At 37.1% G+C, this 17,535-nt stretch overlaps 1 pseudogene; it reads left to right on the top strand.

Annotated features, from left to right (window-relative positions):
- Positions 1–854: 854 nt before the first annotated feature.
- Positions 855–17,104, top strand: LOC139083198 (thiamine transporter 2-like; annotated as a pseudogene).
- Positions 17,105–17,535: the final 431 nt, after the last annotated feature.

The raw sequence follows: 17,535 nt of genomic DNA, 5'->3' as shown, positions 1-17,535 counted from the left end.
ACACTCAGTCTCAAACTGGCCATTTGTTCTATATTTGCCTGATCACCCAGAGGGTGTCTCGACGGTCGGCACATTCACATACCGATGTGGATCAAAGGTGAAGACGGTGCTGAAACATCCTTTTCAACCTTCTAGTTCCGACTTTGAAGAAGAGTAAACTATTTTAAATGCTCAGAGGCAACCGTGCCTGAGCAGCCCTGGATTGTCCTAGAAATACTGTTAAGTGTGAAAGCATTCTGACCTCTTTTCCCAACCTCAATAGCTTATGCAGAACAAATTACATTTAAAAATGTAAGAAGCAGATAATTCAACTAAGTCCAACAGCTGCTCTTTCTTTACACCCGCGGGAATGAATCCACATGGTATGAATATCTGTCATCTTTGCAGTTTGTTTCTTTGAATTTCGGTTTCCCTTTTGCTTTGCATTGTACTGTCAGAAATTCTTGTGAAGTCTCAAATTGGACTCACTTTGACAAGGGCCAAGCAGTGTGTCCTGGGATTGGTATGTGTCATCTAGATAACGCATATGTCAGAAACCCATGGCACATTTCACTTCCTGGTGTTTTTGTCCTCCTGCCCTCCCCGTTTAATCTCACAGATCACAAAAGACATCTTTCCACTTTGGACATACTCTTACCTGGTGTTGCTGCTCTCCATGTTTATCCTCACCGATTACGTCCGCTGCAAGCCAGTACGCTCTTAACAAGGGACCAGCTTCGTCATTACCTGGGGGCTGCTCATATTTGGTTAAGGATTAAGAAGCATGCAGGTGCTGGAATTCTTCTGTGGTTTGGTCTCCAGCACCGAGGTGGCCTACTACGGCTACATTTACAGCATGGTCAGCCAAGAGCGCTATGCCAAGAACTAGTCACCGTTTCAGGGAACCTGGATGGTGGCCAGGTGGCAGCCCAAAGCCAAAAAATGTAGCTTTGAGAGTTTTTGTGCAGTGGTTCCGAGATTTGAAGGAGTGCTACTCCTCAAAGCATCTTTTTTACTAGTCTCTGTGGTGGGCTTTTTCCACAGCAGGTTTTCACCAGATTTTGAACTATGTTCAAATCTTGTATATTTCAAGTCACCAACCCAGAGTTCTATAATATGGAACCCAGCAGTAGAATCCCTTGCAACCTTTGAGGGTAGGTATCCAAGCCTTTATCTTATCTATGTGCAGGAAATGTATTCTTTCAAATTATGTTCTTGGATAACCTTGTTGTAGTGATTTCAATGTTGAATACCAAATACTTTGAAAAAAGAAAAGAGTTTTGTTTTGTTTTTGTAAGATTGGTCCTAAGCTAAGATCTGTTGCCAATCTTCCTTTTTTTTTGTTTCTCCCCAAAGCCCCGGTACATAGTTGCATATACTAGTTGTAGGTCATTCTAGTTCTTCTATGTGGGACGCCACCACAGCATGGCTTGACGAGTGGTGCTAGGTCCACGCCCAGGACCCAAACTGGCGAACCCCAGGCCGCTGAAAAGGAGCATGCAAACTTAACCACTCAGACACAGGGAAGGTCCCAGAAAAGAATTTTTCTCACAAAATTTAAAAGAGGCAATGAATATAATAGAAGATTGATAAAGCTATATATGGAAGATAAAGTTTCAGCCATTCCTAAAAACAGGGGCTGCAAATTGGTTTGGCCAATAGAGAGTTAGCTGATTTAAGGTTAAACTACCAAAACTCCTTCTTTTCTCTAACTTTTCAGTAGCTCTAGTCTTTAAACTGTGGTTTGCAAACCATTAATATGAGGTGGGCAAGTGATGGCCCATAGGGCACCATAGTGAATAGTTTTTAGATTTTTAAAACTTTGTAAAGGGGAAAAGAATGCATGACAAGAGTTGTAAAAAAAATAATAATAAATCCAACCAAAGAAAAACAAAGAAGGATATGTGGCCCACAAGCCTAATATATTTACTATCTGGCCATTTATAGAATATAGACATTGAAATAAGTTTAGAGATTTCTGACCAGCATTTTGAAATCAAAGAATAGAATAGAAGAGGACAGAACAAAGTGGAGAGAATGTTAGCTTATAAGGATAAGTTCCACTTTGTGAAAATTCTTTTACACACACACATATATGTACTGGTTGACATATAAAATATTTTTCTTTCTCAGGCTGTGGTCAAAGGAGTTTGAAAGTTACTGCGGTAGGAGCTACCTTACCATTTCAAGGGTTCCAAATTGAGACAACTTAAATAACATATTTGTATCTTTCCTTAACTCTACATGGGAGATTTGCCAAAGCTTGTTGCTTTCTAATTAAGACTATTGTCCACACCTCGCTTCCCCATTCCCTTCCATATCAAGATATATGCTAGAATAATCGTTAATCCAGCCTGGATTCTTACAACCTTCCGTCCTACCTCCTCTCCACAACCAAGTTATTGTATTCTCCTGTATAATTGTCTCTCTGGCCTTCCATGCATATTATACTTTCACTTAATTGTCATTGGTAAGAACCAGGGACACAGTCACCGTTAACAAATGGTATTCCTTGATTATGGAGGAAATGGCAAGAAAAGACAAAGAGCACCATGGAAAAGTAGAAGGCAAAGTGGGACAAGGTGAGAGAGGCAGGCCCTCCAAGAAGATATGGTGTCCCTGAGTATTTATTGCTTTCCCTTGAGTTACCTGCTAAGTGTCTGCTTTGTCCTTATTTACCTACAGATGGATTTCTGATGTTGCATTTTGTCCAGGAGGAAAAAGGCAGGAAGACCAGCGGAAGCCTTGAGCAGGTGTCTGGGAGATGGAGGATTTCCAGCTTCTGCTACTGGATTCACCCTTTGGTCCCCTCCTGGGCTTTCTGCTTTGGCAAAACTTCCCTCCTGGCTGAGACGCTGCAGTAGTTTGGAGATTTTTAGGTGCTTGTCCATGCACTCTTCCTTTTTCCCAGAACATATTTGTGGAGTTTGAAACACTTTTCCAAAGGGAGTGAGGTGCAGAGAGGGAGGGAAGATGGGCTCATGAAAGAGTTAATATTCTAAAGTGAGAAGAGCAGAGCCAGAGACATCTTTGAAGTTAGCCCAACAATGCACGTGGATTTTCCTGACATAACAAAGCTTTCACATCAAATAAGACTTTGAAGATATTTAGTTTTGAAGTTAGGGTGTTCCACACCCGCATATTTATTGAACATTTCAGAGTCCATTGTTGAGCTAATATTCTTCTTGTTTCCCTTTCTGGAAATTCCACGTTGACTCCTAGATCTGTTCTAGGATTTGGTCCACCTTAAACTCATTTCCTCTATAAGTACTTGCTCCTGGGGAGAAGGGCAAAAAAAAATCCTCTTCTCTTCAGATAACATGCCCTAAGGGGCGTGTGTAGAAAAGGTAAAATTTTCATAAAATTTATTCTTTAAAAGCCCTTTAAACACAAATATTCTTTAGCTCTTTGTGATAGTAAGGTCCCTAATTAGTGTCAAATTTTTAGGCAAAACTAGGTGAAGATTGGCTTGCTGACTAAGGCCTCACATAAATTAAGCCACTTCTTTAAGAAAGCAAGCTGGGGGTAGTAAGAAATTTGACAATTGATTACTTTGTTCTCAGCACATAAGTATATCTATATAATGCACATTATAAAATGGATTTCTCCTGGAAATGTATCTTGTTTGTATATGTGCTCCCAACCAGTTGGTTAGTTCGGTCAGGGTTTCTCGTCGTCAGCACTATTGACATTTGGGGTGGGGTAATTCTTTGTCATGGGGGGCTGTCCTGTGCATTGCAGGATGTTGAGCAGCATCCCCAGCCTCCTACCAACTAGATCCCAGTAGCAACTCACACCCCCAGTCCTGACAACCAAAAATGTCTTCAAATACTGCCATCTGACCCCTGGAGGGCAATTATATAATGAAAATTATAAGGAGAACCTCTGGGTTAGGGTTAGGTTAGAACTGAGTCAGGATCAGAGCTTTGACAATCCTTATCACACTATATTAAAACAACCAATTTATTTATCAAATTACCCCAGGAAGCTGTATTATTTTCAAGAGCAAGGATCCAAAGTTTACCACCATATTTTCCCATAGAGAAGCTCAAAAGTGCTTGATGGGTGAATGAGTGAACAAATATAGAAGAAATGATCAAACCCACAAGTGGGGAAGAAGTATACAGACAGCATTCTTGAAAATAAGTTTGGATTCAGTCAGGGATCTTGAGGAAATTTTTTAAATACTGTTACAGAGAAGAAAGAGAAAACAGAGATAAGGGCAAAGAGAGAGGCCATCCTTGCTGGAGACATCAGTTACCTAGCACAGAGAAGGGCATAGTAGAAAGAGGTGGCATTCCGTTTGAAGAACTTGGCACCTCACTGTCACCAAGTGTTCACAATTGCCCATTTCTTACCCCTGCTTTGCTTTGACCAAACTCTAGTCAGGTTCCTCTCTTTCCTACAGGCCCCTAAACCTGGCTTGCCCACAACCCTGAGCAAGCACAAAAAAATGTGGAATGTCCGTCATCTGTCCCCGGCCATCAGCTGCTCCTGGGAACTGGCTGACCACAGCGGGACACTTTCCTGTCAGATTCCACTGGTCACTTCCCCGTGCTTGTCCAGCTTCCCCTCCAAAGATCCTGCTTATCTCTGCCTGTTCCATAGCAAAATATTACCCTATAAAAGAAAACCCTTTTTCTGTTTGATTTTAAGACACATTCAAATTTCTGCAATCAGAGCATTCTCCCTATTACAATAGCCTTTCTTCTAAATAAACCCTCTCCCTATGGAAGTCCAGATTTGTTTTTATTTGACACCAGGTTTCTGAACCTGAGTTTTATATTCTGCAAAGGGAAGAGGCAAGAAAAAATGGCCTGTACGGGTCCTTTCCAGTCTATGATTTACGGAAACCCAATCTCAGTTGGTCTGTTTCAAACACACAGTTCAAAGAGCTGGATCAAGTGGTTTTTCATTCAATCAAAGGTCGCAGTAAGTTAACATTTTTTACCACAGCCTGGAAATGTCTCAATGCCTATACAATGTGGATTTTAACAAACGGTATGCTACTTTATCATGCATAGAATAACAAGATGTAATATACGCTGATTCCTTTCTTTTCAGGGCCTTTGGCAGCGTTCACAGTGGGCTGCATGAAAGTCACCTAGGATCTTCTGGGAGAGCTGGCTTTGGGGGTCTTCTCAGCAGCACATGCAGCTTCTCTATTTCTTAAGCATTTCACAACTAATACTTGGGTGTGCTATGCTGGGTTTTTGGGTTTTTTTTAAGATTGGCCCTGAGCTGGGGCCACCCCATGGCTGAGTGGTTAAGTTTGCTTTGTGGCCCAGGGTTTCACCAGTTCGGATCCTGGGTGCAGACCCAGCTCTGTTCATCAAGCCATGCTGAGGTGGCGTCCCACATGGCACAACCAGAAGGACCTACAGCTAGAATATATAACTATGTACTGGGAGGCTTGGGGAGAAGAAGAAAATAATAAATAAAAAGTAAAAATAAAAGAAGATTGGCAACAGATGTTAGCTCAGGTGTCAATCTTAAAAAAAAAAAAATAACATAAAAAAAAGATTGGCCCCGAGCTAACATCTGTTGTCAATCTTCCTCTCCTTTTTTTTTCTCCTCCCCAAGGCCCCCCAGTGCATAGTGGATGTGTTGAAAATTTTTCAGAATGTTTATTATAGGCATGAAGAAAGTCAAGGGGTAAGTCATATGAATAGTGAGAATGCTGATGAGAAAATGGGACTCATAATATGACTGTCAGGGTTTTCCCAGAGAGTATGTCTAGAACTTTCTACTTAACACCCAATTTGTCAATTCAGTCCGATGATCAGTAAGTTTAGTGAAGAGAGGAATTAGTTCAGACACAATTAATTTTGGCTGCATTTTAAAAATTATCTAATCACTGGGAAGGACTGAACAAACCTGGTATTTTAACTTCAGGAGACACACAGTGAGAAGAAAGAAGAGAACTTGACCTCACTGATGTGTGAAATTTGGTGCTAAATGAAATTATCGCTCACATATCAAGCTCAGAATACTGATAGAAGATCATTTTCTGTATAGCTGAATCCAATCTCTATAATGTCACTCACATCTAATTACTACTCTAAGTTCTAGGCAAATTCTAAAGTAAATTTAGCAAGTGTAGGATAAATGTATCTCTAATGCAAAGGATTAGCACTCAGGTTTGGAAGAAATTTTAGGATTATTGACCATCCATGGTTTCAACCATCATGACATGTGAGAAGTTCACACAAAATAATTTGTGATTCTTCTATAAGAAGATATTTACTTCTTATTTCTTTTTGATGATATAAGAACTAATAAATTGAATTAAATATCAGTCAAAGCAATTATCTAGTACCAATTAATTATTCCCTGATGGAGTGCAAGCTCTGTGAGGGTAGAGTTAAGCTTGTTCATTATAATGCTCCTTGTGTTTACCCTAGTTCTTGCTCCATAGTGTGCACTTGATTAGCATTTCTTGAAAAAAAAATGAATTAATACAATATAAAAAACAAGGTAACTTTGGGCTATCAAATTTTTAAAAATTTGGTCATTCTATTTTTATATAGGTACAAACTAATGTTTTCCTGTTAAATGCTTTTAAGAACATTCTTGTTACTTTCCTTTAAATTACAGGGTAAACTGGTAAGTGCCAGTCCCATAATTCACGATACATGGGACATAAATGATCAAATAAAATTTCAAGGTGGTTCTAACTTTTAAACTACAGACTATCCCAGAAGCTCATCTGTGTTTAGTGCTAAATGCTCACTAAAAGAACATGAGTACAATTCTTTTTCCAAGAACTTACTAGTCGTGGGCAAAGTACTCTGCATGGTGGTATTATGTCTCCACAGTGAGCAAGTGGATACCATTGAGAAATGATCCGGTGGGAGCTTTGAAATAAGATTTTAGATAGTATGACTACATGTAATTCACGTACTGGGAAGGTAATTACTGGGTTTAGATGGAAAAATCTTAGATTCAAAGCCACTCTCAGCCTGCCATCGGAATTGTTTTTCTTCCAAATCCACCACATGTACAGGTCTTATTCAAAACCAAGTAATCACTGACAAGCTGTTTAAGCATCTGTACAATTAAATCAAGATTCCAGGCTGGAATAATTTGCATACTAAAAGGGAATCTGCCACTTGATTTAATCTAGTTTTCAAAAGCATCAATCTAGTATAACATTTGTTCAAGGGAAAACTTGTTGGCTGAACAAGTGGCTCTTGAAATTACAAGGCCCATTTGGACCACCTGCTATGTTTTCTTCATGGGACCTAGGGTTATTTATGGTTTTTGTGATGTTTAGTTGGTAATTTTTTGCACTGAAATGCATTTTCATTGAATCACATAATTTTCAAACGCTTGTATCTGTTTTTTAATATGAAGATTTTTGGAAGGGATGTAAAAATAGTTAAAATCTTTCATTTGGTTTCATATTTTGAAATAGATTCAAGTTACAAATGTTTTAGCTAAATTACATGGAGGAATTCTATTGCATATATGTCTGATTAAATTTAAAAACCCAATACAATTATTTAAAACGAATTAATTTCAGATTGAATCAACTGTGAAAGGAAATAATTTGTGGGTTTTCCAAAAGAAAAATATTCGACTCTGAAACTGCTAACTTAAACAATCAATGACCCAGTGAACATTCTTCAAATAAGTCAAAATACATTAAATTGACCTGTGTTTTCACTCACTGATATGTCTCATTTAAAATGCGACTGCTAAACCATATCTATATCAAATAATGTTCAATTTTTTTCTCCAATGTTTGGAATATTTGGTTTAATTTTAGAAAAGGTTAACTAACTTTAAATTCTTACCATAATATATCACATGCCATGGAATGTTAAAATACAACATTTCACTATTCCATTTATCCTTCTTTCCTTTTTCTCTGCTAGAAGAGCTTATAGCAAGAAACTGCCAACAAAAGCCTGGGTTTCCTGAGCAGAGCAGTCTCAGGAACAACACAATTTACTGTTCTGTATTTAAAAGCCCACGTATGTGTTCTTTCAAAACTCTTTCCGTTTGCACAATGTTAGATTTTAGATTGCCCTTAATCTCAGCGTGCTCTGAACACTATGCTCTGGTGTTTGGAATCAATACCTTCATTGTCTTGGTGATCCAGACCATCACGACTGTGGCTGTGGTTGACAGCCAGGAACTAGGGTTTCCGGTCAACATTCAGGTAAGTGCAGAGCTTCTGTGCCCCCACTGACACAGGGGAATATCTTTAAAACTGTATGTATACAGACATACATATATTTTTTAATCAGATTTACTGAGATATAGTTTATATACATGAATACACACCTTTTTATGTACAGTTCTATGAATTTGGGCAAACATACAGCTGTGTAGCCACCACCTCAAGGAAGATAAAGAAGAATTCCTTCACCCCAAACAGTGCCCCATGCCCCTTTGTAGTCAATCCCCTCTCTCAACTCCTACTCCCACCCATAAGCGACCACTCATTGGTTTTCTGTCCCTATAGCTTTGTCATTTTAGAAAGTCATATAAATGGAATCATATAGTAGGTAGCCTTTTGTCTGGGGTTCCTTTCATTTAGCATAATGTCTTCACTGGAATAATTTTGTATTCGGACATATAAATATGTCGTAGTTAAGATATATTCTATTTCTTAAGAAATCTTTTAATTACAGTGACCTTTTCACAATATAAGTGAAAGAATAAAAGAACTACGTAAGATAGAGCCATAAAGTCCTTCCAGTTTAAGTGGTTCTCATTACCTACAGATGAAGGTTTTTCCTTGCCCTCGCTAAAGTTCAACCTTATTAAAGCTTAATTCACAAGTTCCATAAGACTACACATTCTCCTGGATAAAATAGTCAGTCTTAAAAATCTCTACAAATATTCAGTACAAAACATTTAGAATACTGAGCTATCTTCTTTAAAAACAAAAAGATAGGAAGAAATCATTTCAGAAAACACAATTAAATGAAATAACACCAGGACACTAAAAAAATCTATTTTAATCTCACGCTTGTTCAGTAGAAGGAAGGATGGCTTCATTTAATATAAAAACTAAGATTCGTGCAGGTCGATACCTTTTGAGATCCTAAAACAAGCAATTGTTACTTTCTAAAAGAAAATTTGAATTTCTGATTTATTCTCCAGTTTGTGATTTGCTCTCCAGTTTTTCAGAAATTACTAAGTGTGTGGTATGATGGAGAGAGTACAACTTGAAATCATCAAAATTTGGATTTGAATCTTAGAGTTTACTAGTGACTTTTTATCTTGGAAAATTTCAAATACATTTTTTTAAAATAGAGAGAATAGAATAACGAAGCCTCGTGTACCCATCACCCAACTTTACGATTAGCATTTTATGGTGACTCTTGTTTCTTGACCACTGTTTCTTGTTTCATTTGCACCCACCATGCAATTCCTCACCCCGCCCCAGAGATGTAAACTTTTTAAAAATTTCTCAGTTTTCTCATCAGTAAAACGGAGAATATAAAACCTGCTTCATGAAGTCTTAGATTAAAACACACCATTTCTGTCTCGTGATGTCCTCAATATGTGAGTGGGTTTGTCTCTTTTCCTAATAAATGACATATATTCACATTAGTCAACTCTGTTAGGAGGCATTTATCTTTTCTAAAGTCCTCTACCTTCATCATCTCCAAATATTTCCTTTACTTTTCCACAAATCTGTTGTCTCCTAATTTGAATTAATGAATCCTATACCTGAAGTAGGCAAAATAGAACTTGAGATGAAAATTACCCATCAAATCTGTCCATCCTCCTTTCTGCACTATTTGGTATAACCTGATTTAAATGTCTGCTTTGTTGTCAAATCAATACGTTTTAACCTTTCCAGGGAGTTCACACAATCAAAAGCTAGGGAAAAAATTAATTTTGGCAGAAAACATCAAGCTTCACCTTTGTTTCCCCTGATAATTCAAGATTCCAAACCTTTTCACCTCCTTGACCAAGGGAAATTCAGACGTAAGCCACTCCTTTTAAAATCGTTGTATTTATTTCTGTCATAGCTCCTCTTCTAGTCTCTGCCAACATCCTCAATGTGAGAGCAACTTTCATTGAGGTTCTTTCGTGGAAATTATTCTAAAACTCAGCTCCTAAAGAAAGGACTAGTTTACCCAGGTGCCAGAACAGGGTAAGCAAAAAATATACAGGACAAAATCATAACGGAAGACAAATCCTATTTCTATAAAATATTTCCCTAGATAAAAAGGGGTAAATGCAGATCCCTGGTTTTGAAAAGCAAGCTTTTTAAAAATTGACTTTTGGTAGGAATCTAATTAAATATGCTTGAATTAAATTTCCAAGAGCCAAGAATACAGAGGTATATTGATTAATAACTCCAAAATCGCTGCCATAAATGTTCATTTATCATTAATTATGCACTTATGATATCCCATGAGCTCCTTAATATAATGCCAAATGCCATTTTAAAAGATTGGAATTGAAAAATAGAAAATACAGCCAGAGTCAGCATTTTCACACGACACAGGGATTCATCAGAGAGAAGGCTGCATTGAGACATCTTGAAGTAATTCTCCATTTTCTAAGCATTTCTCTGTTGTCATTATGACAACAGAGGCTATTGATGGATTTCTCAGTTTAAGAGGACCATGGAGATCTTAAAAAGAAGTTTCAAGCACATCTTCAAAGATTACGGAAAGGTCAGGGGGGAAAGCCCCATGAGAAAAGCTAAAACAATCTTTTTATTTCCCCTAGAAAAAGCTAAAGAGTGATTTAGTAATAATCTTTAAGTATATAACTAGTTATATAAGGAGTGGTAACTATAGAATCTCTGTCTTTAATGAAGGCGTAAGAATATACCGGTATACTGATGATATAAAATAATTTGGGGGGATTATTTTTCTAAAATAGATGAAATTCATAAGTCTAAATTACGAGGGGATTTGGAGGGAGTGGGTGAATAATCACACAACCTCTCAAAAAAGGTTAATTTTTTAAAAATAATCCTTTAGTTAGGTAAGTGAAGTAATAACACCCCACAAATTTCACACCAAAATACCCCACTATTCACAAATTGGTTGCCTGTTACCATACGTCTCCATCTCGCTCATCCTCATCCCCTAGTTCCACCCTCCAATTTGCAGCAATACCCTTTGGAATAGGGAACAAATTGGGTAAACATCAATTTCTTCTTGATTAAGGCCATTGACTGTAAGACGACCTCCCATTCATGAATCTAATTGCCTTCACCCTCTGCCTCCCTGGATCGTCTTGAGGCTTAAGATATGAAAATCAACTCTTTTTTTTTTTTTTTTTTTTTTTTGAGGAAGATTAGCCGTGAGCTAACTGCTGCCAATCCTCCTCTTTTTGCTGAGGAAGACTGGCCCTGAGCTAACATCCGTGTCCATCTTCTTCTACTTTATACGTGGGACACCTACCACAGCATGGCTTGCCAAGCAGTGCCATGTCCGCACTCGGGATCCAAACCAGCGAACCGGGGGCCACTGAGAAGCGGAACGCGCACACATAACCGCTGCACCACCGGGCCAGCCCCTGAAAATCAACCCTTGATACAGTAGATGGGAAAAAATATTTTTTCCTCCTACTCTATTTGGTTCTCAGCTGGGTCTCTGTAACAAAAGACAGATTAATAAGAGAAAAGCATATAAATTTGTTTGATATAGGTTTTAGGTAACATGGGACCCTTCATATGGAAATGAAAACACAAAGAAACGGGTAGACCTGAGTGTTTTTGTACTAGATTGGACGAAGAGTGGAGAGTCATGGAAAAAAATGTGATAGGACGAAAAGGATATGAGCTAAGAATAGTAAACTAGGGGGAACTTCTTAGCATGGCCTGTTCCTTCAGATTCCTCTCAGTGTCCCTTTGTCTTTAGAGTGAAGGCTGTTCCTTTCCTCTGGGTTTAGGGAGGGCACTTCTCACATAAGGGTCTTATGACCTGCTTCAGGGGAAGGTCAGAGAGTCTTTCTAGTACCTGCTGTGTCTCAAGTTCCTTCAGCTAGACATATTCAGTATGCCAAGTTTCCATCTTTTGGGGTAGCACGTCCTAAAGTCTGTCACCACCAAGTTTGGAAAGTCCACATGAAAAAGAAAAGGGAAAACCAGTGTGCAAAGTGGCCCCTTGATGTCATGAAAACCACAGCTACTTTGCTGCGCCATCTTTCCTGTGCTCCCTGGGAAATGAAAAGCGATCCTCTCTAGCTCCCTTGGCAGGAAGCCATTGCACTCAGCCACTCTGGGACCAGTCAGATGGACCCTGATTACACACTCCATTAGATTATCCAGCTAGGATAACTGGTACTTTTGTCTATCTTAAATTAAATAAAAATTAGAATCATGAAAATGGATTTTTAGTTGCAACCCCAAAGGGCTTTATAAGGGAAGGGGCACTTTAAGTAGAAAGATGACCTCACGAAAAGCAGTACAGTGATGCTATTATTTTAATTGCATGAAATGAAGATTCATTCAGATTTTGGGCAACCTCACATACATCAAAATGGAAATTTTTCAGATGTGTTTAAAGCATGTAGTATTTTCCAGTCCAGATAGCTCTGATGAGCATTTTCATTTCATATCCATTAACTCAAACATGAGAATAGTGAAATAGTGAAACCTTAGGTTTCACTGTTTCATAAACTGTTTTGGTGTCTCAACTCAAATAGCTGAGGTTGAAAGCCGTATTTTCATTCTCAAACAAAAGAGCTACTTATGTGGATTTTCAGGAAGTTTGGGTCCAGCTCATTTAGACAATGTCTTGTTTTCTTACTTTTCTGTTCTAATGGAGATGACCTCAGTCCAGGGACCTTCAGGGTACTGGGATTGAGGGACTGAGCTTGACAAAGGAGAAGGGAGGGTTCTGGGTTGTTTGAAATTTAAACAAATTTCAACAAGTGTTTTTGAAAATATTAAATTAAGAAAGACTTATCGCCATTAAAAGCAACTAACTCTTAAAAATATTAAAATAATAAAGGCTTACTTCCATTAAAGCAACAACAGACTAGCTATCGGAAAAATTCTTATACTACAAAATGCTTAAAACTCCTGGATAATATTAAAACACTTTTTTTTTTTAAATAAAGGGCTGAATTGGTAAAACAAAAAAACAAGAAAAATCCTCAGAAGCCAAAGCAGGAACAGGAAACCAGATAGATAAGGAAGCACCGAATCTGTCATGTGCTCAAGGCATCTGCTGATTCTCCCGGTGACCTGGAATTTTGGCTTCAGTGGCCACTCCAGAGGGTTACCTCCTCAGTCAGTGGTGAAACAGAAGAAAATATCAAATTAAAGGGGGGAGAAAATCCCAGTAAAGAAGACTAATCTGGGTGGTGTCAGAGGAATTTACCCTAGGAATTTGTCTTCATAAGCTAGCACTCACGTAATTCTGGGGCCCATTTCCTACAGGCTAGATTTTTTTTTTTTAAGTTGAGAATTTAGTTGAAAGAACTCCTGAACAGGAACAGCTCTAAGCACCTATATGAATCAAAGGCAAATGCGCTCTGGAAGAAGATCCTACAAGACAGGGATCAAAAAACTGCCACAGGTAAAATTCCATCAAATATGAACTTGCGATTTAAAAAAATCCAAAATTATATAAGGACATAAAGTATCGGGAGCAAGGCAACTGAAATAATAGGTGGCAGAATCAGACCAACAAAGACTGAGACTGAAAAATTACCAGTATTAGAATATAAAATAACATGCTTATATGTTTATACACAGAGAAAAATAATAACATAAGAATGGAACAAGATACATCAAGAATGATCATGAATATTTGGGAAAAATAAAACTAACCAAATTAGAAAAAGTAAACACGTTCAGAGCAATTTAGACAGATATATAGGAAAAATTATCGAACTGGAAGAAATAACCTAGAATGTAGCACAGAGAGATAGAAATGGAAACCTTATTAACACCCATGGGGATTAAAGTGAGAAAGTTCAACAATTGTCTATTTGGAGTTCCTTGAGGAGATAATAAAGGTGGTAAAGAGAGGTAGATAAAGAAATATTCACTAAGAATGTTCCAGAAGTAATAAAAGGCATGCATTCTCGGATTTAGGAAGCCCCAAAAAATCTCAAAAAGAATAAGTGAAAAGAAATTCATATCTGCAGAAAAATAAGGAAAAAGATATCTTAAAAACAGTCAGGGGAATGAAAGCAACAGGAGTTACAGAGAAATGACAACTAGACTGACAAGTGACTTCTAGGTAGCACACAGCAGAAGCCGGGAAAACGATGGCTTCAATGTGTTGGAGAAAATAATTGTCAGCCTAGAATTATACACAAAGAGAAACTATGTTTCATCAAGGAGGGGAAAACGAACACATTTTCATAAAAACAGAAACAGAATGCGTGTGTTATCACCAACAGACTCTCAGGAAAGCAGTTTCTCAGGAATGTGCTTGAGGGAGAAGGAAAATTATTCCAAAAGAAGGTATACAATGCAAGAAGGAACGTGAGAAAAGAGATGAACGTGTAAATCTAAACAAACACAGTAATATTTAAATATTACATCTTCAGGAGTTTTCAAAAAGATGAATAAAATACTGAAAAACAATAGTATATCAATCAGTAGAAGAATGTTCAAAACTAAAGATTTTTGCACTGTTCTGGAGGAGAGTAAAGATTATTGATTAGACCCTGCTAAGGTGGCACACCAAGCAGAGTGGGATAGCAGTCCATCTGGCAGGGAGGTCTGTTTTATCACCATCATTGTTTAGAATTGCTGGGACATGGCAATAACAAAATGCAGACAGACTTTTAATCAGTTTTATTATTGTTTTTAAATTCTCTACAGACAATTCTCCTCCTTACAGCCTATGTCCAGAGCACACAACTCCCACCATCATCGCCTTTGTACACCACTGCTTTGTTAACTTCAGAGTCAACGTTTCAAGTGTAACTACTAAAAAATTATAAATAGATTATGTCATGTCTTTACAGAAGAGAGGAATAAAACATATGATGTGAAAAACATTAACACAAAAGAATTCAAGAAAGGAAGGGGAAAATTAAGGAGCTTGAAAATTAGGAAAAATATGATGGTAAAAAAATAAATACAAATTTGTGAATTATCACTAAAATCATAAATGAGCTTCTAGAATGAACTGGCAATTCACAAGAAATAGAGGAAACAGAAGAATTCATTAAATGACTTCTAAGGATGTCACCAAAAAACCTCCAGAATCTGGGAAACTCTATAGTTTTTTCAACAAATAAAATTCAAGGGGAAAAGACAGAAAGATTGATAATGTCTTAGGAGGTCTATCAATCAGTTGCAATGTGTTAATCTTATTTGAAAATATGAGAAAATATTATCATAAAAGTATTATGAGGGGCTGGCCCCATGGCCAAGTGTTTAAGTTTGCATGTTCTGCTTCGGCAGCCCGGGGTTTCACCGGTTCAAATCCTGGGTGCGGACATGGCACCGCTCATCAGGCCATGCTGAGGCGGCGTCCCATGTACCACAACTAGAAGGACCCACAACTAAAATATATACAACTATGTACTGGGAGGCATTGGGGAGAAAAAGGAAAAATAAAATCTTTAAAAAAAAATGTTATGAGAGGGAAATTTGAACATTGACTAGACGATATTAAAGAATTGTTCATTTTTTTAGGTGTGATAGTGGTTTTTCGTTATGCTTTCATGAGTCCTTATTTTTAAAGATACAAACTAAAATATTTATTAAATTATATGATACAGGATTCAAATTAATCTATGTAGGGAAAGGGTGAGTGGTTGGGGCATTGATGAAGCAAGAGTGGCTATGAATTGGTAATTGATGAAATCAGGTGATAGATATATGGGCATTTGTATATTATTCTGTCCATGTTTGAGAATGTTTATGGTTTTCCAAAAACAAAAATCAAACAATTCTAAGCTAAACTACCCAGTAAAAAAAATAAAAATAAAATTTTGTCAGGCTGGATTTTAAAAGAGTCATAACTACGTTCTATTTATAGGAAACACATCTAAAATATAGACACATATAAAGTGGGAGGAGGGAAGAGGAAAATTCATACCATGCAAACAAAAATTTTAAGTTAACAGTTAAATTTTTTAAAAGATAAAATACAATTAAGACCTCTTGATTTAGATACATAAAGAGAGTCATTAAAAATGATCAAAGGATTAATTTATTCATTAGGAATATATAAAAATTCTAAACTTCTATACATCTATTAATATAATTTCAATATTTTGGATAGAAACACTGTGCAATTTTTTTCAAATATATTACATTCTAGGAAAAATGAACTCCCAATTTCATATGCTAAATGTGAATGTGAAGAAAAAAGAAAAGCAAGAAGGAAGTTTATATATATATACATATATTTGAAGAGTTTCAGTTAAAATTTATTGAATTCTAACTATCCAGATACTCTTCTACATGCCTTATATGTAATAACTCATTTAATCCTCACCACAAATGTGTGAGTAGATATTATTCTAATTTTACAAACAAGAAAATTGAGACAGGGAATCAGTGACCTGCTGAAAATCTCTCAGCTAGTAGGAAAGCATTATTATATATTTTAGTGTCAAACATCCATTTTTATGTGATTCACTGATTTCTCTTTCTTTTTCCTTTTTAGTTTTTGGTTTATGGAAGTTATTTTTCTGTCACTGCTGTAATTTTCCTAATGAGAAGCATTTACATAATCTGTTCAGCCAAATGTAGAAAGAAAATGTCTAATTCTACTACTAGTCAGAATCCAAAGGAATCAGAGGACTCAATTCCTGATATGAGCACAACAACACGATTTTAGCCAGGGCCTCAGAGGCTGGGCTACCCGAATATTTATAGTGCTAAACTACATGGCATTTTAATGTTTTGTCCTAGATTAAAATACCACGAAAGGCTGAATCATCATAAATCTCATCAACACTACATCAAAACCTCAGCTATTGGCTAGTGAAATAGGTACAATCGAAAAATGGAGCTGATCAAATTGAAACATGCCATCTACCTGGCCTCTGTGAGCAACTGGGGCTTCAAATACTGTTTCAATACTTTCAAGTCCACCCCCAAAACAACATGGAAATCAGACAAGCGGGACCAGCTAAGAGCAGAAACATGAACTATCCTAGAGTGAATGATACATATTAGCCTTCCGTGACCTATCTCTTAAAGTGTGATTTGTTTTGATTTGGATAATAGATAAAGAAATGTATAGTGCAGGCATGGTACATATTAAGTGATCAATATACGATAATCATTTTATTATGATACTAATAGTGTTACCAGTAAAAAGTTAGAATGGGGGGAAATGTTTAATTTCCACAAACTGGGGCAAAAAAATTAAGGAAAAAATTTTAATTAAACTTTACCATGACCCTGCATGGAAAAATGGAATATTGTCATGATTTCAATTTTTCTCAAACTAATTTATAAGTTCATTGCAATTTGTGATGGTCAGTTTTATGTGTCAACTTAGCTAGGCTATACTCCTCATTTATTCAGGTACAAACCTGGGTGTTGGTGTGAGGCATTCTGCAGATGTGATTAAGGTCCACAATCAGTTGACTTTAAGTAAGGGCTATTACCCTAGATAATCTGGGTGGCCCCGATTCAATCAG

This window comes from Equus przewalskii, chromosome 5, assembly GCF_037783145.1.
Source record: "Equus przewalskii isolate Varuska chromosome 5, EquPr2, whole genome shotgun sequence".
Lineage (NCBI taxonomy): Eukaryota > Metazoa > Chordata > Mammalia > Perissodactyla > Equidae > Equus > Equus przewalskii.
This window is presented reverse-complemented; position numbering and strand designations above follow the sequence as displayed.